This window comes from Callithrix jacchus, chromosome 15 (genome assembly GCF_049354715.1).
Source record: "Callithrix jacchus isolate 240 chromosome 15, calJac240_pri, whole genome shotgun sequence".
Taxonomy (NCBI): Eukaryota; Metazoa; Chordata; class Mammalia; order Primates; family Cebidae; genus Callithrix; species Callithrix jacchus.
In genome coordinates this window covers 46,575,298-46,585,695 of record NC_133516.1, presented here as the reverse complement: position 1 = coordinate 46,585,695, position 10,398 = coordinate 46,575,298, and the positions used below count along the sequence as shown (strand labels likewise).

The 10,398-nt window shown below is 38.1% G+C and overlaps 2 long non-coding RNA genes across 3 annotated transcripts in view; one reads left to right on the top strand and one right to left on the bottom strand.

Annotated features, from left to right (window-relative positions):
• LOC118147978 (uncharacterized) overlaps positions 1–4,988 on the top strand; it is a 156,913-nt gene extending 151,925 nt beyond the window's left edge. Inside the window, exon 6 of the long non-coding RNA XR_013527418.1 lies at positions 4,571–4,988. This is a non-coding gene — a long non-coding RNA (uncharacterized LOC118147978). The remainder of the gene's footprint in view (positions 1–4,570) is intronic.
• LOC144579555 (uncharacterized) overlaps positions 1–10,398 on the bottom strand; it is a 127,336-nt gene that overhangs the window by 16,905 nt on the left and 100,033 nt on the right. The window lies entirely within an intron of this gene.

The following is a 10,398-nucleotide window of genomic DNA, read 5'->3' as shown; positions in this document are numbered from 1 at the left end:
TGCTGTTTCAGTTAAGTATTTTTAATATGAGTCCTTCATTAGTTCAAAAGCCAGCACAGATTATGGGAATGTCATGGGTGAATTGCAGGCCACATCTCAGTCATTAACATTGTTATCTCAAATATGAGAGGTAGACAAAGGCTGATCATGCTAACTGTGCCCAAGACAACAGGGAAAGGCCAGAGTGGGGAAAGTTCATCTCTGACATTCAGGGACTCTGGAGGCCTTTCCACCCTTTTCCAGGCAGCGTTCAAAGGTGTTAGGTTAAAAGATGCCCTCCCTGCAGAGAGGAAAAGTTCAGGGTGTCTGATTTGTCTATGGAAGGCAAGATAGGTCTTGTCTTTCTCACCTTCCTTATTTCTTTCTGGATGGCAGAACCATCCCTCAAGTCACGGGAGCTAAACTGACAAGTGGGAAATACAAGGACAGGAAAGCTTGCAAGCCACAGGGACATGCAGCGCAAGGTTTCTTTCAAAGTCAGTGGGAAGTAGAAACACATATCAGCTCTGCCAGTGACTAGAGATCAAAATGGACCAGCTGCAGAGATGGAGAAATGAATTGCTTGTGGAAGAGAGGGGCCCTAATGCATAAACTGCCCACTGTGAGTCAAGTGTGTTCTGACAGCCCATCTGAAACCAACTAGAGCCTAATGGTTTGCCTTCATAAGATGATTTATATTGGTCAGTTTTCACACTGCTATGAAGAACTATCTGAGACTGGGTAATTTACGAAGAAAGAGGTTTTATTTTTTAAATTTATTTTATGTTAGGTTCTGGGGTACACGTGCAGGTCATGCAGGGTTGTTGCATAGGTGCATGCATAACCGGCTGGGTTTGCTGCCTCTATTCCCCCTTCATCTATAGCTGGCATTTCTCCTCATTTATCCTTCCCCACCCTCCCCACCCCCTGCTGTCCCTCCCCTAGCCCACCCCCCACTGCTCCCAGTGTGTGAAGAAAGAGGTTTAATTGACTCACAGTACTGCAGACTGAACAGGAAGCATAACTTGGAGGTCTTAGGAAACTTACAATCATGGCTGAGGGCAAAGGGGAAGGAAATGCATCTTACCATCTTACCATAGTGGCAGGAGAGAGAGTGAAGAGGGAAGTATCACATACTTTTAAACTATCAGATCTTGTGGGAACTCACTATCATGAGAACAGTGAAGGGGAAATCCACCCCCATGATCCAGTCACCTCCCACCAGGTCCCTCCCCAAACACTGAAAATTACAATTCAACATGAGATTGGGGTGGAGACACAGAGCAAAACATATCAGAGAGTTTGCAGAGGCCTGACTCAGGCCACTTCAGTATGTGTTCCCATTAAACCACGTCTCACCAGGGGAGATGAATTTACCAGGTTTTATAGATCACCAACTAATCCTCAAATATGAACCAATATTTGTATACCAACCATCAACAACATTCTTTAATGAACCATAAATCTATTTCCATGGTAGCCACACTTTCTTGTACAATGTTTAAAGCAAGAGATATTTAATGTGCAATGGTCAAATGCAAATGCAGGAAAAGCGAGAAAACTCACCTACATCATCTATATCTGTTGATCTCCTTCTCATTCTCTGGATGTTAGCTTACATTCCATTCCCTGTTCCAGCCCCTCCTTCCAGACTAAGTGAGCATTCCCTCAGCACATTGTGGCTTCTCTTCTATAGGTTTTATTACATTTGTGATTATTTGGTTAATGCCTGGTTCTCCATCTAGTCCCATAATACCCATGAGGGCTGAGACTCCATCACTCTTACTTATAGCCTCTGTGCCTAGCAGAGTGTTTTGTTTCAGAGTGATTATTTCCTGAGTAATCAGTGAACTCTGCAAGATTTTAGCATCAAGCCCTGGCTATTTATGGAGTAGACTTCTTCACTATCATTAGAATATATGGAAAAGGCACTTGAAAAAGCATAAAGTCAACTATACATACACATCAAGTTCTTCTGCTTTACCAATTCACAGAATACTCTTTTCCAGTTTGTTTTGTCTTCTCTTCCTATTTCTTAAGTGCATTCTCTCCTACACCATGATTTAAAACCTCTATTCTATGTTATAGAAAAATTAGTTATTGTAATAGGTATGTAACTGATTTTTTTCTCAGACTGGAGTCCTCACACCATTGAAGTCTGGCTTACCTTTCCTTAGGGTTCTGTGAGTTCCCTATGACTTTGGAAAGAGATATAAGCATATACTGAATCATGCAGAAGGACATCCTAAAATTGAACATAGCCACCCGATTTCAAAATGCATGACAGTTTTCAAACATATTGCAAATTCTCTCCTACCTGTCCGCTCCAAAGGTGGGGTCTAATTTCCCATCCCTTGAATGCAGGCAGGACTTCCTGATTTGCTTCTAATGAATAGAATGAGGCAGACATGGTGTTGTGTAACTTCCAAGACCAGATTAGAAATAGTGACAGGGTTTCTACCTGGTTTTCCCAGGGGGTATGCACCTGGGGAGCCCCAAGCCACTATATGAAATCTATATTTCCTGAAGCAGCTGTGCTGCACAGACCACCAGGACAGACTGCATAGAGACAGCCAGAGGAGCTCCAGTCCAAATCTTCCCACCCCAGCTTCCAGGCATGTGAGTGATAACGACTTTGAGGTGACTTCTGCATCACCTGCCATCTGACCCTTGCCTAATAAAAGACCCCAAGCCAGAACCACCCAGCTAAGTCACTCCTGAATTCCTGACCCAATGAAACCATGAGAGGGAACAAATGATTATTGCTGTCTTAAGCCCCTGAGTATTGTGGTGTTACAAAGCAATGGATAATGTTACACAGCAATGGATAAGGTGATGTCTTTATTTGCACTTAGGTTTATGATTGCATTGGAACTACATTGTATTTATTACAGGATAATGAGAAATAGAATCAAGGCAGACTTAATATAAGTATGTCAAGCGAGGGAAAATCTTTTCCAGTAGTTTAAACAGAAAAACGTGATAGGAAAATGGTTCATCACACCCAACTTAATGTTTCAGATGGGCTGAACTCAAGTGAATTTTTCTTTTTCTGTAATTGAACATCTTTATTTTTAAAACTGATACATGATATTTGTACATGTTTATGAGCTACAAGTGATATTTTGTTATAGGCATATAGTGTGTAATGATCAAATCAGGATATTTAGCAGTATCCATCAACTCAAGTAGTTGCCACTTCTTTGCATTGGGAATATTTCAAGTCCTCTCTTCTAGATATTTTGAAATATACAATAGATTGTTATTAACTATAGTCACCCTACTCTGCTTTGAACATTAGGTCATATTCCTTCTATCTAACTGTATGTTTGTATCCATTAACCAGTCTCTCTTCATCCCTCCCTCAACCACACCATTTCCAGCCTCTGGTATCTGTCATGCTACTCTCTACCTTCAAAGGAATTTTTGCTCAGTCAAAACCATGCTCATGGCTGGGTGCAGTGGCTCACACCTGTAATCCCAGAACTTTGGGAGGCCTTACTGATTTGAGAATCAGTAAGCGGGGGGCTCTTAAGAAAGGCACAGGTATCTGTCACACACTGGCGTCTCATTAACCACTGTTAAATTAAGCACTATTCACTCTAGAGCATTCTTCGTTAAGTGCCCACATATGAAGCAGTTCAATTGTACATTTTGGGCTTAGTGTATGTGCATTTAAGTCTCCCAGTTTAAGGCTTGTTTAAAATCCTTGTTAATGGCAATGGTTTCCTAAAAATGCTAGTACAGAGAGCCCTACTTTTTTGATTGACAGTCATTTATTCCTCTTGTTTACCAGTATGAACAAGAAGATACCCACCTGTCATTGCAGTGCCCCTAGCCTCCCTCCTTAAATTTTTGAACCTGGCACTTAAATTATATTTTAAATCAGTCCATTATAAATGTACCTTTCAAATCTGGTGAATGTTCATTCTTTCATTTTATATTATGATTAAACAAAAACATAAACATTGATTAATGCCTTATGTTAATATATTTAAATGTATCATTTTGCTTTATGTGGATGGTTGATAGATGTAACAGTTTTCCTAACATCAGATGCTGTGAAAAATATCTAAAAGTGGTTTGATTTTAAAAAATAAGACAGTTGATTATCTATTACCATCATAGATAATCATCTATTATGCATCCCTAATCTACAAATCTAAAATTTGAAATGCTCCAAAATCCGAAGCATTTTGAGCACCACCATGATACCACAAATGGAAAATTCCCCACCTGACCTCATGTGATGGGTCCCAGTCAAAACGAAGTCTTTGTTTCATGCACAAAATTATTTAAAGTATTATATAAAATTACCTGCTGTATGTATAAAGCATGCATGAAATACAAATTCATACATATATGAATATATATATATTATATATATATATACATACCTATATTCCAAAATCAAAAGCCATAACACTTTTCTTCCCAAGAATTTTGGATAAGGGATACTCAGCCTGTAATACAATCATTTATTGCAGTCTTGAAATACTTGCACAAATATGATGTTAAACATTTTATCTATATTATTTCATTTAATCCACACAATTTACCCAGTGACTTAAGTAAAATCGTCATTTTACAGAGACTTGGAAGGATGGTCATTTGTCCAAAGTTAACATAACTGGAAATGAAGGAGCTGAGATGGAACCCAGGTATGTCTTCCTTTATCAGCTCAGTTTTCTAACTTCTTTAAACTCTCTCTGTGTCCTTACTCTCTTGGTTTACCGTATTTCCATAAAGCTAAGTTGTCATCAGTTTTAAGACAGCCCATTGTGTATGTGCTGGTACAACAAGTACAGGCTGACAAAGTACAACACTGAGCTTTATCACTAGAAGTTTTATTTCATATTGATCAAAAGTACTCTATTTAATAAACCATTCCAGTGATATATATATGATGTAGATATGTTTTATATATATATGATATATATAACATTACTGCTATGCACAAGAAAAGGGGTCTGACTTTCTGAATCATTTTTTAAATCAAGTGTCTGTCTCTTCACAGCATCATTCTTCATGTTAACAAGAGCATTGATGATGTAGCATTTCTTAAAAGAGTGTTCTATTATTGGATCTAAAGTTTTCTTCCAACCTGCTGTCATTCTTTCCACAGGTTTTGATACGTATGTGCAGGCAAAATCAACACTTCTCATTTAAATATACAAAACACACATCTTGGAGTCAATGAACAATGATATTATTATGCTTACTGCAGATGATGTTAAAAAAAAATCATCCATTCACAAATGTAAGGAGTGTTTTTACAATGTTTTAGTTACACTAGGTGCCTAGATCTAATACCAGATTTTAGCCTGCTAGGAAACATTAGAATGCATTTATGTTCCTTTACTTACATTATCTCCATTTATTGAATGCTTAGGATATATTGGTCTAGAGTCTTTGCATGTATTAACTCATTTAAACTCAAGGAAGAGGTCCATTGTCCCATTGACGAAAAAATAAGGTCAGAGAGTTTAGATAACATGTTCAAAGTTGCATTGCTTCTTAAGTAGCAAAGCCACAATTTGACTTCAATCTCTCTAACACCAAACTCCATTCCACTAACTACATGACACTACAATCCACATAAACACACACATTGATAGTGGCAGAATTGGCAGCTGGTATTAATGGTCTTTACTATGTGCCATGTAATAAGCTATTTCTACTTTCCTTAGCCTTCCTTCTGCCTGCATGTAAGTATATAAAGTATTCTGAACATGAATTTTTATTGATTCCTGTCCCCAAGGCCAAATATGAACAGTAACCCTCAGGGACTGATCTGGAGGTAATGGGTCAGTATTTCCTGCATCCTGGCAATGTATCACTTCCATGGCCATCTTGCTTTAAAGGTTTCTTGGAATTATCTGTAAAAATGACCCTATTCCTGGCTGTTTTATAGTACTCTTACAGGAGAGATAGGTCTTTGCACTCCCTTTTTTTAAACAAATGATCAGAAAATTTCATTTTGGCAATCATTTTACAGGAAATTCATGTTGGTTTCTTTACATGTTTATGGCCTATAATATGAAAGGAAAGTGTGCAGTTGTTTTATATTGCACCCAAAGCAAAAGATTTCATTACATAGCTGCTGTGCAACATAGCCATACTTGGGTCATTATTTTGCTTTTAAATAGAAGAAAAATAATTTCAGAGGAACTCTGACCTTTTACATTCATATTTTATAATCTGAAAGTCAATAGCAGAAATATTAGCAATGCTCCTAAACTTTTTGCCATGGAAGTAATAATTCTCTAGGAACTACTTTGAAAATCAAGTGAAACAGCTTTTATAATGTGAGCTCATGGATCTGGGGATCCTTTATTTAAAGGCTCCTCACATGGTAGCTGTGAGGAACGTCTTTTAACAATTCAGTCCAGGCATTTAGAAACAAGAATAGGATATCTGTCATTTCTAGAGCTTATAAACCAGACTTGACTGGAGAGATGTCAGCTTCATCTGTGAAGGCTTTGAGATACTGTGAACCAATGTCTAGCCAAATGGGATGCGTCACCTAAGAACATTTGCATCTTTCTCCCGTGTGCCCAAGTCTCAGCATCTGTCACTACTATCTCCTTAGCTGCCCACAAAGAAAATTATTCTTGAAATTCCCCTCTTATTTGATTCCTATATCCAATCAGTCTTTGAGTTACTATTTCTACCTCCTCAATAACTCCATCCTGACTGTCAATACTAGGAGTCACCACCACGGCTCACCTGAACAACTGACGCAGCTTCTACCTCATCTAACTGATGCTTCTACCTCTGGTCCTGCTTTTTGTGAAGTAAAATATCTGATTACCTCTAATTGTATCACTCTCTGGCTTAAATTTTTCAGTGACTTCCTGCAGTTCTCAAAATAACACCCCAAGAGACTATCATACATCATTCAAGGCTCCTAACGATGAGGCCTCTTTCAAATTCCCGAGCCCCATTTCTCTCCCTTCTCAATCCCCTATTTCCCATGCTTCAGTCAAATGGAGCAACTTTTAGCAACTCAAATATTCTACCTTCAGGTTCTTACACATGGGGTTTCCCTGCCTAAAATATATGTCTATTTGAAGTGAAAGGTTAGATTTTACATCCCCTTAGGATGACTTCTGCCATGCCCAGGCTGGTTTCATGCCCCCGTGCCCTGTGCTCTTACTTCTTTATGAGTATCCTATCATTTCATGGATTCTATTATAATTACCCACTTTTGTGCCTCTCCTACTAGCCATAAATTTCTTAAGAGAAGAAGCAGTCTCTTACTCACTGTCATATGACAGGGCAGTGATTTCCAGGCAATGTACAGCACTAATGTTACAGAGAATGATTTCACAGATGCTCTCTTTAAAGCTTTTAAAAATTGTTCTACTTTTAAAAATACATACTTTCTTTATAACAAGTGGTGTTTGTTTTCTTCAAGAACCTCAGATGCACAGAATTGGATTAAGTACAGTACTTGTTCCATGACACAGCCATTATTGGTCTTTGCATGACTCACTTGTATTTATTTTGCTAGTTATTTTATACCATAATCAGCACCCCTAAAGTCACCATGCAAAACAAAAACTAAGATCATCACAGTAGCGAACATCTATTCATCTTTCGATACCACAACTGTTCTATTCTTTTGTATCCGTCTATCTGACCCTGTGTGCCATGCTCACCATTATCTTGCCTTCTTTTTAAATTGTTAATTGCCTCTATATTTATCTCTAAGCTTTTTTTTCCTTATTTTTGTTTTACGCTTTGTAAAAAGGGTATCATGCTTACACATTACTTAGGAACTTTTTTCACTTAATATATTGCTGATAATATCCGTATTGATGATGTTGCTGAAGGTCATTTGGTTTAACTGCCATATTTCATTCCATTTATGAATATACCACAATTTATGCATCCACTCACCCATTGATGGGCACCTGGGTTGTTGCCAGACTTTTGTCATTGTGAGCAGCAGTGCTCTGAATACTTGTGTGCATGTCTCCTGAGTATGTGCAGGCTTTTCATTGGGGTAGAACTCCTGGGTCAGAGAGTATGGGAGTAACGGATAATGGATATGGAGAGGGGATAATGGGCATCGATACTGCCAAACTTGAATCCAGTGGGATGGCACCAATTCATACTCCTATGAATAACGAACATGAAATCCTGTGGTTCTACATCCTTTCCAATACACGGCATTGTCAGCCTTTTACATTTGGGCCCCTCAAGTATCTATAAAATGGTATCTCATCTGATCTTGATTTTATTTTCCTGATCACTAATAATACCGAAAATTTCTTCATGCGTCTATTGCATACACGTGTTTATCTCTTCTGTGAAATGCCTATTTCTGTTTTGTGCCCATTTTTCTTTTGGCTTGTTCGTGCTACTCTTACTTATTTTTAGTAACTTTGACATATTTTGATGCTAATTATTTGTAGATTGTGTGTACCTATTGGAGATTACCTTATTGTAGTCTGTAATTTACCTTTCAGTGTCTTTAAGTTGTCCTAATGAATAAAAGTTCTTACTATAAACATTTATCAATGTTTTCTTCTATAGTTAACTGTTCGTTGTATCTCCCTAAAGAAATATTTCCCAACTAGTATTGATTTTCTTTTTATAAAAGTAATATAGGCCGGGCGCAGTGGCTCACACCTGTAATCCCAGCACTTTGGGAGGCCGAGGCGGGTGGATCACGAGGTCAAGAGGTCGAGACCAATCCTGGTCAACAAGGTGAAACCCTGTCTCTACTAAAAATACAAAAAATTAGCTGGGCATGGTGGCACATGCCTGTAATCCCAGCTACTCGGGAGGCTGAGGCAGGAGAATTTCCTGAACTGGGGAGGCGGAGGTTGCGGCGAGCCAAGATCGCGCCATTGCATCCCAGCCTGGGTAACAAGAGCGAAACTCCGTCTCAAAAAAAAAAAAAAAAAAAAAAAGAGTACTATAACATTTGCTTTAAAACTACATTTGAGTAAAAATGAGACATTTTAAAGAAAAGCGAAATTGCTACAAATTATACACAGTATATAGCACAATTCATAATAGTGGTATGTAAATGTAGTTTGGGAGATACTAATCATGTCTTCATATACAGTATAAATTTATATTGAATGAATGAGTTCAGTTATTGATGCAATAATTCAATTAACCTATATTTTAGATGATTCAGAGTTTCTATGTTTGTGACCTCAGCTGGATCCCCTAGAAATGTTTGCTAACCCTATGTGTAGACACTCATCTAAGCGGGGTGGTGTGTGTGTGTGAACTGTGCGTATGTATAGAATATACAAAATAATAGAGAAGCAAAGAGTATATGAGATCTAGGTAAAAGCTTAAGGATGCTCATTTTATGGTACATATGCTAAAACCAAACCTAGACTTGTCCAAGTTCAGGAACAGGTTTCACCAGAGTGAGATTAGAGTATTGCTTAGTCATTGGCTCCCAGCTCCTCCCTTGGTGAACTTCAATCATAAGGATATGCATCTCAGAGTAAGCAGTAAGTCTTTGCATTTATCAGCACAGAAGGCTTAGTTTACATGTTTTTTCTCTTTCCAAATCAAAAAACATGCAATTCCTAATCCTTTGCATTAAACTCCATACCTCACATATGACATTCATCAATACCTAAGTAGACTTTTGATTAATATGGCAGTGAGTGAAATTATCCAGCTCCTTAACTCATGAAGTAGGTTGTGGTGGAGGTTTCTGTATTTGAGCTGCTTTTGAATTAGAACCTACTGCTGTCCACACTTTCTTAAGGTGCTAGGCACATCATAGGCATTCAGCCAGAACTTGCTGGAATGAACTAAAATACTCTGTGGAAACAGGCAAACTAATAAGAACATTCACCCTCCAAGTTGTTTAAACAGATGGCTTGTTTTTGAAAGACAAAAAAAATGTGTAAAAGAAACTAAAAAATAGGATTGATCTCAGTTGATCCTCATGGTGCTAGGAAAATGATGTTTTTGGCAGGCTGTCAGGTGATTAGATTGAGCCATTTTTTCACCTTTCCCTAAGATTATATTTCGAGAACATCTTGGTACTGGTGTTTCTTTACTGACTCATTTGAAAAAGACTTATACATATATTGTAAACATGTATGGAGCTAAAGAAAGGAAATAGAATTAAATGCTTCTCTATCTTAAGTCCTCAAGTCCACCCCAAATGGATCTACCCATCTCTGTTTCTTTTTCTCTCTTTAGCTCTTATGCAGGTGCAAGGCGGGACACAGAAACATGGTCATTTTGATGTAAAATTGTAATATAAAATGCTCTTTTTGATCTACTTTTTCCTAAAATATGGGAATAACAAACCTCTCTGAGGCTCACCTTGTGACTCACCCACCATATACCCATGGCTCCTACCCTCTTCCTATGAGGGCAAATGTAAGACCTAAGGCAGAGGCAACAGGAAGTTGGATCTGAGGAATG